Genomic DNA, 16,256 nt, shown 5'->3' on the forward strand with positions numbered 1-16,256 from the left:
CTTAACCTCTTTGGGTCTCAAGAGGTGTCATTTATAAAATGAAGGTCTTAGCCACCAACTGTTGCTAAAGTGTATTTCAGTTCTGAAACACATAACTTTCAATCATATTTTATAGAGAAGGGAGTATATGTCCCCTTCAAATCACTATAAAAATAAATGGTTTACACAGAAGACTAAATGGATATATAATCAAGAGGAAAGCAAAGGAAGTTGTGGCCAATCATAACATAAAACTTGGTTATACAACTAACGCACTATCCATACATAAGGAGAGATAACAGAGAAGTATGTAGTCAGAATGACCACAAGCCAAGGAAAACACACTCTGACTTTGTGTTAGAAAGACAAGTAATTCAGTAAGATGTTTCACTCCATTCAGGAACAATTCACTGGAATTATGAAACTACTTCTTTTCCCCAAAACGAAACCAAATACCTAATTTAGTTTTCAATCAACCATACTTGCAGCTGGCAGTACTATAAAACCAAAGGCTGTCAGGAGAAACCATCTTCATTACAGTGATTAAGATTCTCTGCTCCCGAAGTCAAGTGATTATAAACATCAAGCATCTTAAAGGCCCTAAGAAGTAAAGCGTTAAAAGAAAAAAACTATGACTGTTCAAATGACTTAATAAGGAAGTACCCTGCCCTCATGATTGACCTTGTAAGAGACCGGGAGAAGCAGGATAAGGAAGGATAATAATCTAATAATCCAAGCAAGGTTAAAGTTTCAGACAAAATCCTGGACTCAAACTCATCCATGGGAAGCTCTAAGGAGTGACAAGTTTGTGGTGCTCTAACAGAACAATATTTCTATATCCTTGCTTCCTAATTGTTGACTACTACCTGCCAAATAAAAGACATAAAATCCAAGGTCCTTCTGGTACTTGGAGCATCTGTGTGATATACATGTCCATGGTGGAAGTCATTTGGAGAAGGTATCAGGTAAGAGCTATTAGGAGCAAAGCAGTGGTGGTGGTGTGGAGGTTGGGGGCAGAACAACATTTGGACACATCACACTAGAAAGGGCATCAAGTCTATGTCCCAACAGTCTCCTTCAGGGAGAGTAATTAGTCCCTAGGGCATTTATCCAATGAAATAATATTTGTTTGGCACCTGCTTTGTACCAGAGCCTAGACTAAGCATTTTTAATTTAGAAATGAATAATGTGTTGTTCTCTAATCAAAGAAGGATACAAAGCATGACAGATAAAAAAGCAATAAAGGTATAATCTCTATTCTCAAAGGGCTTCTAATTTATTAAAAGGTAAATTAGATAATGATATATGCCACATAAATGATAAAATGAAAATGCCAAAGAGACCCTGAGGAAAAATAAATTGTTTCCAGAAAGTTAAAGGTGATCTAACTAGTAAACTCCTATTAAAATTATAGCTAGGCTGTGCATAGTAGTTGGGTCCTATAAGCCCCAAAAGACTGAGACTGAAACATCACATGTTCAAAGCCCGTATGAACTACATAATGAGACTGTCTCAAAAAATAATAAAAGAGAAACAATAGCCAGAACTACTGAAATGTGGTGCTTGCGGGGTCACTGACTGTACTCTGAGGAACCATCATTAATTTGGGTAGAAACATAGTCACATCCATCAATCAACTCTACCAGTTAATCAAGTATTCTTGGGGCTCAGATAAAAGAAACATAATTTAAATCAACCTGATTATCTAAACTTCATGGAAATAATTCAAAGTAAATGAAAAAAAAAAACCATCTACATGCTTAGCAGAGTGTCTTCATTTTTCCATTCAAACATTTATTGCATGACTGCTGTGTGCCAGGCATTGTACTAGAGAAAAGAAATAGATCAGTAAAATTCCTAGTATAAAATGAACAAGACATTTATACTTACTGCTCTTAAGAGGTTTGGAATGTCTGGAACACAAATAAAACAATAAAAACACCATAACAATGTACTATGCCTTCTCAGCCATTGCAAAAGAAATACAAAGCCAGGCAGGTGCCAGTGGCTCGTGCCTGTAATCCCTAGCTACTCAGAAGGCTGAGATCTGAGGATCATGGTTCAAAGCCAGCCCACACAGGAAAGTCTATAAGACACTTATCTCCAATTAACCACAAAAAGACAAAAGTAAAGCTGTGGCTCACGTGGTAGAGGGCACAAAAGCTCAGGAAGAGCACCCATGCCCTGAGTTTGAGCCTCAAGTCAAGCAGAAAGAAAAGAAGGAAGGAAAGAAGGAGGGAAGAGAGGGAGGGAGGGAGGGTGGTACCGAGGGAGGGGGGAGGGAGGGAGGAAAGAGAGAAAGAAAGAAAGCCAAATCTTCTGCATTCTATCCTTTCTTGCCTCTGCAAAGACATCTTTTCCCAACTTCTCCCATTGGCTTCCCCATCACCACTTTATGCTTCCAGACTAACTCAATTTGCATTAGCAAACTAATACTCTAGATTGTTTCTTAGGTAGTAAAATAAATCTTTCCTGAACCCAGCTCCTCCCATTGTGGTCTCCATTCATGCTTTTTTGAAGAGTTTTCATAGTGAGGACAACCAAATTAACATCAAATTCAAAACAATATTAAGAATGAGAGTACTTGCAACCTGAGATGCTAGTATACATAAGACATTTGCTATTTCTAATATTTCTTAAATTCATTTCAAAATGGTTTTGTTGGTTGGTCCGAGGGCAGTGGTGTTTACAACTAATTGATCAAAAATGGTTTTGCTCTACAGAAATGACCTTATCAAGATCACTATTGATCTCCCATGGCAAAACCAGGCCACTGGAATTTCAACTTGCTTAACCTCTCCACAGCACTAGCACAGTCTGTCGCATCCTGTTCTGAACACTTTCTTCACATGACTTCTTCCTGCTCTTCACTCTTACTGAGCACTAACTCCATCTCAGTGCCTGGCATGTTCCTCTTTGTACCACTTTTTAACTATGGAAGGACCCAAGTTTTACTCCATAGACATCTTTCTTTCTCTGTCTACACTTAGGTCCTTGATTATAAGGGCCTAAAGTGAGATCCTTATAATTATGAGGTCCATGATCTCATGGTCATAAATATTTTTAGACACTAATGATTTACTCAATAATTCTAGACTTCAAGACTCCCTAATCCAACTTCCCACTTGAAATTTCCACTTGGGTATCAATTAGGAATCTGACCTAATCATTATGAAGTAATTTCCTGATCTTACGTATGTGCACACACATCTACTCCTCCTAAAATGTTCCCTATCTAACTTAATGTCAATTCTGACTTTCAGCCAGTTGACCAGTTCAGCATTATCATTGCTTTGTTTCTTCCCCCCGAACTCCAGAAAATTCTGTTGACTCTACCTGGAAACATCCAGAATATAGCCACTCCTCAAAGTCCCAATTTCAACACCACTGATTTAAAGGGTTTTTTGCCTGGATGATGATTCAACTTTTTTACTCATGCTTCACCGTTATTCCCTTCAGGCTGTTCTCTACACAGTAACCAAACTTTCCATTAAAATAAGAGTTCTATTCCATGAGTTTCCTGTCTCGCTTAGTATAAAAGTCCATATTTTTAAAAGATTAATACTTCCTATATGATTCTTCTTCCTTTTAGCTCTTTTGTTTCGTTTTCTATTACTTTGCTCCACACTAATTATAACTCACTCATATTCTAGCCTCATTGCCATACCTGAAGAACACCAGATTCTCCATCAGGGATTATGAGTTTCCCCCTAGATGTATTCAAGACTCATCCTTCATCACCTTTAGATGTTTATCTAAATATCTCACTTATAAGAAGCCTTCTTCCTATCCTATTACTCTCAATCTCCCTCACTTGCATTACCATTTCTTGAAACACTTCTCATTGTTCTTGTTTTTGCTTCTTATTGCCTATTTATCTATGAGTGTAAGTTGATATAGAGCAAAAGATTTAACCTTTTAGATATAATCATAAGAAAGTAACACTTGTAGTTCAATATATCTTGCTTGTTTTATCTATCAAGTGCTAGCACATAAACTTTTGATGAATATTTAAGTGAAAATCACAGGTGTATACAGTCTCTAAGAATATATAATAGTAATCAAACTCAGAGGAAGAGATGCTAGGCTGTATCTTTAAAACTAAACTATCTAGGAATCTACCAAGCAAAAGATGATCTCCCAAGACCAAAATAATAACATATGCTAAGGCAACATCACTGGCCAAAGAAAATAGTAAGTGAACTCAAAGGGATTGACAAATATTACAATTTTATTATAATAGATGTAGGATTAATTCAGGAAGTAATAAAATTAGGTTTTCATTTTAGGAAGATCACATCAGTGACCTACAGAAGTTTAACTAAGATGTAAGGAGTTGCTTATTGACTGCCACCAGACAGAGACAAATTAGAAAAGCAAGGAGAAATATAATTGTAAGTATGATTGGAAATGTAAAGAGATGATGCACATCATACTATAAAAAGCATCTGTGAACCAAGTCACAAAATACGAATTTAATAGTATCGACATAGATTATTCACTGAAAGATTATAAACCACAAGATGACATGATCAGCATTAGGCTTTAGCACATTATACTGGATGCAGTACAAATGATGGCATAGAAGAGGAAAAGAACAAAATTAAAAGCAAGAAATGAGTTAGACTGCTAAAAAGGTTCAAGTGAAGATGTGGTGGTTGGGACTTGAGAGTTAACAAGAGAAATGGAAGAAAATGGAAGGACTTCCTCACTTGATCTTCACACTGTTCAGCAAGTCTTTTATTTACTAGCTAAAGCCAATTCAAGTTCCATTCCCCCTTAAAAAGTAATCATTCCCCTAATCTGTATTCCAGTATCTCACTCCAGTGCCTTCCAGGGAAAGATCCAAAATAGTTCATATACCAAGAGACTCCTATGTGGTTAACCAAGTGAGCTTGGTACAATAATTCTCTTTACACCGTGGAGGGGAAAATAATCATGGTAGTTTTCTTCTTTCAGAGTAACAAGGTTCTACTTAATCATAATATAGGAACCGAATCTTCATAAACACAGTTATCACTCAAAAGCAATGAAATATAATTTTATTATACCTGCTTATTCGCATTTTCTGACAGTTGATGATAAGAGCCCAGCTCTGAAAAATATAAATTGCTTACCAAGTTTTATCTCTCTCTTTACACAGTTTCTTCCTACAACCAGAATGAGCCAACTCTAAGGACATTTAGTTAGGTTGAAAGGATCTTACTTTGGAATTGTCATACCAGGATTTAAGTTCAGATTTCTCACTGCCTAATTCTGCCAACTGTGAGTTGTGAGTCAGTTAACTTCTCTCAGCTCCAAGTTCCTGCCCAGGGAGATATTTTATCATTATTATATATATATATATATATATATATATATATACATATATATATATATTATCAAACTGAATTACAGAGAGGTTACAATTTCATACATTAGGCATTGGATACATTTCTTGTACTGTTTTTTATTCTTAGAGTATTTTTAGAGATTGGTGTGTCATTGTAATGGATTAAATTCTCATCTAGTCTATCTTTACTGTGAGAAGAAAATAATGAACAGGTGATTTTTCTTCACATAGTTTCACTTCTTTGCATTTTTCATTTCCCTTGAAAATGTAACCAACTACACAGCTACTTTACTCCATTTCCTATCCTTGAGCATGTTTTTTTATCCTCTGAACTGTCTGTGAACTTGGTAGCAATTGGACATTAGACAGAAATACCAGTGTAACTAAGATGGAACAAAATTATCTGTCTGTGGAAAAATATTCTATGTCCCCACTTTTGGTAATATGACATAGCTATTAGAAAATGTGGAGAAGCTACAAATTTTGGATCCCTTAGAACCAACCCACTGTGGGTTTCGCTTAACTCACTGGTACTCTTGATACTTTGATACTCTATAATTCCATGGTTTGTAGACATTTAAAATAGGTTTATTACCCAAAAATAGGTTTGTTTCATCTTTTATCTTTTTATAATATTGTAAGCGGTTTATTCATTGAGAAGAAAAAAATTCTTTAGACAGAGTCCATCAGTTCCCTTCATTGCCTCACTTTCTCAAAAACGCAGAGGTTGCAGTAAAATTTCAGCTACCCTTACAACTAAGTTAAATGCCTAGAGGACATCAAGGAGAATCTTGAGATTTGTGTGACCTTACAGGACAGAGCACTCTGAACCATATGAAATACTAATGTTTACTTAATAATAAGAGAAGTCATATTGGTGCTAGGTACCCAATAATATTAGGATGGAACCTTCTGTGGAAGGAAGTCATATAGATAAGAATATCAAATAGATTCAATTTAATCTTGTCTCTGATAGGCATGACCTTTAGAACATCAAAGATTGCAGATTTCATAAACAGTTTAGTTATTCAGTAAGCACTAGTTGAATAACAAGCCATTATTCTTGTGCTTACTGTCCAACGGTGAGTGAAAGAAACAAGCCCTTTGCTTCCTAGAATCTTGCAGTCCAACAAGAGTGAGGGAAGGGTTGGGTAGGGGAGAAATGGGTGAGGAGGTTGAAAGGGATAATATTGATTGAGCTATATTGTATTCATAAACTGTTTTGTTAAATGGCAACTCCTTTGTACAACTACTTGCAGATAATAATAAAAAAATTTTCTTAAAAAGTAAAAGAAGCAAGCTGGGCACCAGTAGTTTACACCAGTGGATTACACTTGTAATCCCAGCTATTCAGGAAGCTGAGATCTGAGGGTGGTGGTTCAAAGCCAGCCTAGGAAGAAAAGGCCCTGAGACTTTTATCTCCAATAAACTATTCAGAAAATACTGGAAGTGTCTCTGTAGCTCAAGTGGTAGAGCACTAGCCTTGAGCACAAAGAGGCTCAGGAACAGCACCCAGGCCCTGAGTTCAAGCCCCAGAACTGGCAAAAGAAAAAAAAAGAAGAAACTTACTAGTCCGTTTGGAAAGATATACAATTAGTATATTTTATTTGTGTCATTGGTTCTTCAGAGAAATACATCCCATAGAGAAAGTGATGCAGCAGAGCTGTGAAAAAGTATGATGGAAACGAAGAAAACCAATCCATTATTTCTGCATATAAAGTTCTAGCTTTTATAATTCCCAAACAAAAGTAAATAAATTCACACAAGTGAAATATAATTCAAAAGTTTAAGGAGCTACGTTCAGTTTTCAGAAACAATCTGAAATCTTCCACAGAATCATTTTAGACACTGTCTCTTTTAAAAATATTTTTAAAATACTTATGCCTTAAAGTCTTTTAATAGTCAGTTTTAATGTTCACAAAGTACCTGTGGCATAAGTAAAAAGTTAGCAAGAAATCCCAACTCTGTAAGTAAGAAATGCAGAACAAGATTTTTCTGTCATCATTGAGTGGCTTTAAAAGGTAGCGAAACTAAATCTCTCTGTGTCTAAAGCCTTTTCTGTAGACTGTTTTAATTATTTGTTGTGTTAAAAATGAAGTGTGGTAGTTGCTATATAATTATGAGAAAGAGTGAATAGTTACATCAAACAGCCAAGAAAACCCATTTACAACAGTAATGCACCGTTAAAACTTGAATAACATTTTCTCTGATTTGACATTTGTAATTTGGTACTTTAAGTTAAATAAACCTTCTGACTTGCCAGAATTATTCTCCAAGAAAATTTTATATTGCTAGAGTACATTAGGAACTTTGGAAGACATGGTAATTATTTCACTAGCTTTAAAGTATTACTATATTTATAGTAAGTTTACTTTTTATTTTGCCTAACTGAAATGACAGTTTCGTTCTTTAATAATTGCAAAACAATGAAGTGTTGTACTATAATATCCTCAGCCAATAAAGCTGAATTAATTTACCTGTGAAGATAATTTGATTTTTTGGTTCTTCCTACAAATCAGTAAAAAAGAACAAGCCAGGGAGATGTAGCAGGTGCTTTGGGCTCTGAGTAGAAGACAAATATATTGATGCCAGGAGAAAAGGATGTTGTAAACAAGAAACTAAACGCCCAGGAGTTTTAATCTTACTTAAAATTCAGAAGATAATATGTTTTTTCCCTAAGTAAAAGGAAGGTAAACGCACACACAAAACTTTCATAAATAGGGAACTTGGGCTCTGATTCAGAAGCTAGGAAATTTAAAGGGGAGGCTGGAAGGAGTATGTTGATAGAATCTACCTGGCTAGAGCAAGTGATGGAAGCCCAGCAGACAGAAACTCATGAAGGGCCTGAAGGTCTCAAGTGAAGAGTCTAGATGAGTTGCTTCTAGCAACTGACAGCCACTTCAGAGCCTGAGACAGTTTAACGTGATTGAAAACAACCAAGGGGGACTATTCAGGCAACAGAACTTAAGATATGCTGAGACAGGGAGGCCCATTGACTCAAGAGCTTAACATTAAAAGTGAATTTTTGTTTTATACCTTTTGTGGTGAAAACAACTCATAATAGGCAGTCTCCATCACTATTCATTCTAAGGAGGAAAATTTAGAAATAGGACTGGATGAAGTGTAAAATGTCAGTACTTAGAATGAGACACATGGGGGTATTAAAATCACAACTACCTGAAAACCTATCATTTAAACAAACAAACAGCCATAAAATATTGTAGAAAGTAATTGATGCCTCATAATCGAAGTCACCTTGAAATACAAAGAACAGACTGATGTGGTAGATATTTTGAGAACAGTCATTTAAACATCTTTAGTGAGGTTGAAATCCAACTCTACACTAAATTATACTCCATATCAAATCCTGTTATAAGAAGAATCTAAAATGTTGTCATTGATAAAGTTTCATGAGAGGCCTGTGCCAGTTACTATTTTGCAACTTGTTTCTTTATAGAATTTTACTAAGAATTTGTGAGGAAAACACCTGCTGAGAATTCTGAGACAGGTTTGCTATACACGACAGGGATGTTTGGGGGGTTCCATGGACTAGTAACACTGAAGGTTAATAGGCTGTCTATATTTGCACTGTAGTCTAATCTCTTGTAGGACTTTGAAGTTCTTCAACCATCAAATCTCTCTTTTCAGTTCTTACTATATCTAAATACAGTGCCTTGCACTTGATCACCAACTGAAGACATGCTCCCAACCCCCCATAACAAGACATAAACTCTGGAAGTTCTTTTCCATCCTAACACTGTAGTGCTCCTATAATTGACTGGTTACATCTTCCAAGAAAATTTTGTTTCCGGAAAGAAAATTTGCATAGTAGCAAACTATTCAGTTTCTTGTTGGAAATCACTTTACTTAGCATAGTATTTGCCACGTCACTGGAACTTAGGAGTTTAATTTACTTATGGGTACTCTTACTTCTCAGCCTTTTAGCTAAGATCAAATGAAGTTACTTCAAGAAAAGGGCATGTCTCTTCCATATTAACATTTCTGTTTTCACTTTTTTCTAAGTATATGTGATAGACTGAATAATGGCCCCGAAGACAGCTTTGTCCTATACCTATAAGGAGCTCAGTGGATGTCATTAGGTAAAAAACTTCTGAGAAGTTTATCTCTATTATCCAGACAGATTCCTAGTGGAATCACTAACATCCTATAGGGAAGAGTCAGAGGAAGTTGAGCAGTACACAGAGGGCGACAGAGCAGAGAATGAGAGGAAACAAAAATGGACAATGATGCCATACACCAATGCAAGGTATGCTGTTTTAGAATGTGGGAAATCACACAACCAGATTATCATCCAGAAGGATTGCTAACCTAGCTCCATATCAGAAAGAAACTTTGTGCTGCATTACACCTGCTGAATTGGTTGCAGTGCATTAGGGTTACAATGGAAACGAATACACCATAACCTTTTAATCTTCCTTCCCAGTGAATATAGTACTCTGACTTTGATTTTATAATTCTTGTGCAGTAAACCTTGTGCTCCTGTGCCTTGCTATCTTTGTAGACAAGATTGTTTGCACTATTTGCACACTTGTATCATTCACCTGTATTACTGCCAGGAAAACAACACATGGTACTCATGGCTGGTACAAAGATAATGGCAAATGGTGTAATAAAAGGCAATTACTTTATGAAGCCATTTCAAGATAATCTTTGTAAGCAATTCAGATTCTATTGTATATCCACACTAGAAGTTTAGAATCATTACTTGGGATGATTTAGGATCATCCTAAAATTTCCATTTTAACAAACTTATCAGTTGAACTATCAACCATCTATCTATCTACTTATCATCTGATGATAGATCGGTCTCTGACTTCTACTTCCGACATATCATCAAATGACAGATAAATTATGATGCTTATGATAATAGATAGATACATAAATGATAGATTATATAAATAGAATGCTATAGTTAGAGATGTATAGATACAGGCAGTGATTTGTCTATATAGATATAATAGATAAACACTCATGTTGAAGAACCATTTGCTTAAAATCATTAGAAGAAGCTAGTAGCCATTCAGTCACTTGGCACAGAAACCTCACAGCTTTCAAGGAACAGTAACATAAAAGAGCCCAACACTTATAATATGTTGTTATTCTTTAAACCACTTTGGAAATCAGAATCTTCAATAATAATACATTAAACATGGCTGCTATTATTTCTTTTAACTCTAAACCAAATAACTCCTTCCTTCCGTTGCACAATCAACAACATGACTCAGATCCAGTGTTTAGGAACCAGAACAAATTGTTTAATTCTGTCACAGTCCAGTGATAAAGCAGTAGTATTTAATCCTTCTCAGCAATAGAGTACGTCTTCTTTAGTACACTTGATCACAAGTTTCTGTTTATTTGTTTTGTTTTCAAAGCAAGAGAGAATAGATTTAAGAGAATGCTCATATTAAGCCATCTAGTCTATGCCTGGTCAAATTTCTTCAGCAAGACTGACAGCCAAGTATATCTGTTTGTAAATACTGGGCCCGGTGCTCTGTTGAATTCAGTTTCAATGTAGTCTGGCCCATCTGTCCTTTTATTCCCAACTGCCTGCTGACCTCATTTACATGTGCCATCCTCTGCTCCAAAACTGCACCTTCCAGCACAAACACAGCACCGTGCCTACGCCAGCCATCTCTCTCCTGAATCTTTTAATAATAAAGGGGGAGCAGAACTTCAGAAGTGTTTTGTTCACTTGCTAAACAAATATTTACTGAGGCTACTTTGCGGCAGACCTTTGTCTAGGTATGGAGGTGTTAGATGAAATTAAATAGAAATTCCTACTAGGAAGAGCTTATGTTATTTTCTGGGAGGAAAGAAAGGTAGTGTTCAAGGTAAATATAAGCAATGGATACCAGAGGAGGAACACACGCAGTAAGTTTTCAACAGAGACATGAATCAGAGGGGGAAGTCAGGATATAGTGAAATGCTAGAGAAAACCTACAAGGATATTTGGTGGACAATATTGTAAGAAGATAACAATGTGGATATAGGTTTCGGAACTGCATGAGTTCCAAGAAGAGCCACTTATAAAAGTCCTTAGGACGTGGAGCATTTCTGTCCTTGAGACTTCTTGCAACTCATTCTTTAAAGAAATAAAAGGTTTAAAGGAATAAATGGTTCAAATCACATAGAACACTATAGGAAACTATAACATTCTCAAACTTTCAACAATTTTTTAACATGGATAATGCTTCACATTTTCTTCTGATATTTTTGAAATTTAGAAGTCACTGAAAATCTTTGTGTCCTCACAGCCCTTCCATCGGATCGATCTTTCTCACCTACTTTCAAGCTGGCAAAAGTCATGAAATCCACAGTTTTCATAATCTGGTATAGAGCATCTTTCACAGTCTTACATTTGTCCCTCACTTTTACTCCATATTTTACTGATTCCTCTTCAAAACATTTACTTTAATCTATATCCCATCATCAATGTGGGAAAATTCCTACTTCTCTATCTCCTCACTGGATTATTGTGTGTTGAATTTTTGGTTAATGAATGGATAGGAAATGTTATCTTATGGCTAGCTTGTTTTAACCTAGTAACAGAGGTTGAGCATTGTTTTTACTTTATTGGCTCTTCAATCAGCCTCTTCTGAAAACTTCCCTAATTTTTTGTGTATACTACACCAATGTATCATTTTTCTTTCTCTTATGATTTGTAGTAGATTTTTTTTGTCCTTTCTTTTTTGGTACTGGGCATCGAACCCAGGATGTTGTACTTGCTAGGCAAGCGCTTTGCCACTGAGCTACATCCCAGCCCAGCTGTAGTAGATTTTTATACACAATGGAAAGTAACATTTGCCAGCGTGTGACTTGAAAAGAAAAAAATATCCCCCAGTCTATATGGCTTTGTACATGACATCCTTGATCAAATAGAATTTTTCACTTTAAATATAGTCAAAATATCTAATGTACCCTTTAGGGTTTGTGCTTTTGCATCTTTTTAAGAAATCTCTCACTGCTCTTAAGATCCAAAAAATATGTTTCCTATATTTTCTTCTGAAAGTCTCAGACATTTGCTTCTCATATTCAGGACTTTTGCAACTCATGTGGAATGTGTTTTGTGAGTGAGACAGTGATTTCACTTTGCTTTATTCCAAGATAATGATCAATTGTCTTTGTACTCTTCTTCTCCACTGATATAGAAAACTTATTCCTCCTACACCAAGTTCATATTCACTTGGATCTCAATTTGTTGTTTTCTGTTGGTCAGTATGTCCACGGCTATACCAATAATACATTCAGTGATATTTAGTAAGAGTCTAAAAAAAACAGTTCCCTCTCCTTACTCTTCTTCAAATTTTCTTATTATGAAAGAACTTTAGGGTCGTCTTCCACACTTACACATAAAACTCTACTGGGAGTTTTACTAGAACTGTACTACATTTGCATATTAATTGAACACCTTCAAGATAATAGACGTTAACATCATGTCCATGAAATATCATCACTTGATCATTTCAGTCTTTGCCCCAGTTTTTAAGTTTATAATTTCTTCCATTTGAAGTCCTGAACATCTCTTATTTGATTTATTCCCATATGCCTTGTGGGTTGTTAACAGTGAATGGGATTTAGAAAATCATATTTCAAGTCCATTATTTCTAATATTTGCTACCTATTGATCTTTATAAAGTGACTTTGAAGTAAGGTAACTTTCTGAACTTAATTCTGTTTTTCTGTGTTGTTCTGTGTTAGCTTGACTCCATCAGGATTTCTAGGACAATGCAAAATAACACTTTTGAAAGAATGTACCCTTATCTTATTTATGACTGTATTTAAAAAGCTTCTACTATTTTTTTACTTCCAACTATATTTCTTGCTTCAGCATAAGACAGTTCCTTCGAATTCCTGTTCACTGAGAATTGTATAGTGAACAGTGCTGAATTCTTCTTGTGACTTTACCCATCTGCTTAGAGGGCATGTTTCTTCTTTGTTTTTCTTTTGCTTGTGACCTATTCAATTAATGAATAACAGGACTGTTTTTTGATATTATTATATTTGCTTTCCTCAGAGCTATAGAGAAGAGATCTTCTTAGTCATAATGAGACATTTTTGTTTTGTGTAAGACAGAATTTAACTTTCCTCCAAGAATTGGTAAAGTATGCTAAAACATATCTATAAATTGTAAAACCTAGTGATTTGGGACAGAATTCAAGTGTGTGTGTGTGTGTGTGTGTGTGTGTGTGTTCTGGTTCTGAGGCTTGAACTCAAGGCATGAACACTGTCTCTGAACTCTTTTGCTCAAGGTTAAGTACTCTACCACCTGAGCCATAGTTGTACTGTTGATTTTTTGCTTGTTAATTGGGGAGTTTCACAGACTTTTCTGCCTGGACTAGTTTTGAACTGTGATTCTCAGATCTCACTGACTAATTAAAAATTCAGGCATAAGCCACTGATAACTAGCTGGGAGTCAATAACTTTATTTATAATTTTTATTTAAAATATACATTTCATTAAGTTTTAAAAGCATGAGCTTGACTTCTTCAAAATATTCATTTCTAAAACCTTAATGTTCTTATTTTTAGTCATGATAATACATTTGCCTTATGTCTTTTACTCTTAAAAGTGTCATAATATTAAAAAATTGTCATAATGTTTTCAATAATTCTCATTGTTTTGTTGTCATTCTACTATTTACCTCTTATTTCATTAATTTCTAAACTTATTTCATCCTTTGATCACATTATTTTATTGTACTCAACTCTTCAATAAAATGATCATTTAATAAATTTCAAATCACTTATCTTCTGAAGTGACATTTTATACTCTATTACAGCTATAAATTTTAATTGCCAGTTCAGGTACCTCCCACAAAATCTAGTAAGCAGTATTTAATTCTCACTAATTTCTACCAATTTCATAACTTATTTGATGCATAAATTATTCAAAAGTATGTCTTAACTTCTTAATCTTATAATCATGCATCTATCTTTGTATTATTGCTACATGATTTTATGACCAAAATAATTGTTTATTGTTGATTTTAAGTATCTCATGAGAAGTGTTTGTCTCTTTTATATTTGTGTGTTTCTGTGTGCAAGTGTATCTATGGGTGGACTACCAAGAGATAAGTTTTGTAACTAAATGGTACAGAGAGTTGAAAACAATTTTAACATCTAATTTTAAGAACTTAACCAATACATTAACTAGATCAGTATTAAACTTTTATAACTTCTAAGTCTCTATCATTTGAATCTACATCTCTACACACTTTGAGGGTAATACAAAGCCCAAGCTACATGATCAATTCAGAATGCTGTGATGGTCAGTTCAGCAGTTCAAGAGCTAAAATATCTGGATTTGGATATTGGCTCTGCTTGGATTTTAATACATTACTGATCATCTCAACATTAATCAACTCATCTAAAAAATAAAACTAATAATTAGAAAAGTTAATAATAATTTTTATTTTAAGACTATTTTTTAATTTAATTTTATTGTCAAGGTGATGTACAGAGGGGCTACAGTTACACATGTAAGGTAGTGAGTATCTTTCTTTTTTTAAATTAAACTAAACTTTTTTCTTTATTGTCAAAGTGTGGTACAGAGGGGTTACAGATTCATATGTAAAGCAGTGAGTACATTTCTTGTTCAACTTGTTACCTCCTCCCTCATTTTCCCACACCTTTCTTCCCGCAATACCCCCTTCTGAGTTGTACAGTTAATTTCCAACATATTGTCTTATGAATATCACTGTTGCATTGGTTCATCCTTTATCCTTTGTCTCACCATTGTGATATTCCCTTTCCTTTCCCTTCCCTAATTCAGATAAACGTATATACAATATCCAGGGTATCAAAATCAAATACAGTGATAACAGATGATAATTCTTGACAATGAAATAAATAGTCGTCAAATGCATTGGTTTTTATGAATTCTTGTTTCCCTACTATATACAACAGTTACAATTCACATACAAAAGTACCAAAGTCAGTCATGATTGTTGTTTAATAGGTTGTATTTGCTAAAATGTGCCAGTAACTTGTCATTTTCTTGCTTCTATATTGTTTCTGTCTTCCTCCTTTAAATTTCGTTATTTTGGTAATATATAAAGATACTCTTATCATTCCATGAAATAGTCATTTGTGAGGGGCTACATACTTAGGCAAGCTATAATTCTGATCTTCTCTCCACACTTTAAAATATATATTACACATTTGGAGTGTCTTTGTTTCACTGGTGATAAATCTACTTGGTATTATTTCTTGTATGTGTTATTTTCTATTTGCTCTTTGAATATGAAAAGTTCTCAACATACACAAAATCAAAATAGTCAATCTGTAACAATCTCCAGATTCAGTAATAATCAAGAACATGCATCCATGTTTTCCATTTTCTTTGTTAAATTTTAAAGGAATTCTCAGATATCATGCCATTTGATCACTACAACATACTTCTCCAAATCATGACTCTTTTCTTATACAACACAACGTAATATCTAGCAAAATGTTTTCTACTTGTGTTCTGCTTTTCTCTTTGTATTTGATATATACCATTACATGTTGGTCATTTCAGACATGGCTTCGTTTTTAGTTATCCTATATCTCCCTCTAATTCAGCATACCATCCCAAATCCAATCCATTACCAAGCACTTTTAATTTTTTAATAATTTTTAATCCATCCCTCCTTTCTACACTGAATACTATCCTAGTTAAGAAACTCCATTTTCATCTGAACTACTGTAATAACCTCTAACCTTTCATATCCATTCTTTCTTCTCTATATCTGATCTTAATAATGTACCCAGAAAGTTCTTTTTAAAAATGTAAAATTGTTCATGCAACATCCACTTTAACACATACATTGTCTCTGTGCAATAAAAGCCTAATAGATGACTTTTTTCCTTGAACATCTTCTTTTGTCATTACTCTCCATCCTGCTCCTAAACTTTTACTCCAATTCTTCCAACTTTCCATCCAT

At 34.7% G+C, this 16,256-nt stretch overlaps 1 protein-coding gene across 1 annotated transcript in view; it reads right to left on the bottom strand.

The window, feature by feature from the left end:
- Trhde (thyrotropin releasing hormone degrading enzyme) overlaps positions 1-16,256 on the bottom strand; it is a 353,088-nt gene that overhangs the window by 245,581 nt on the left and 91,251 nt on the right. The gene's annotated exons all lie outside the window — the stretch shown is intronic.

Source organism: Perognathus longimembris, chromosome 1 (genome assembly GCF_023159225.1).
Source record: "Perognathus longimembris pacificus isolate PPM17 chromosome 1, ASM2315922v1, whole genome shotgun sequence".
Taxonomy (NCBI): domain Eukaryota; kingdom Metazoa; phylum Chordata; class Mammalia; order Rodentia; family Heteromyidae; genus Perognathus; species Perognathus longimembris.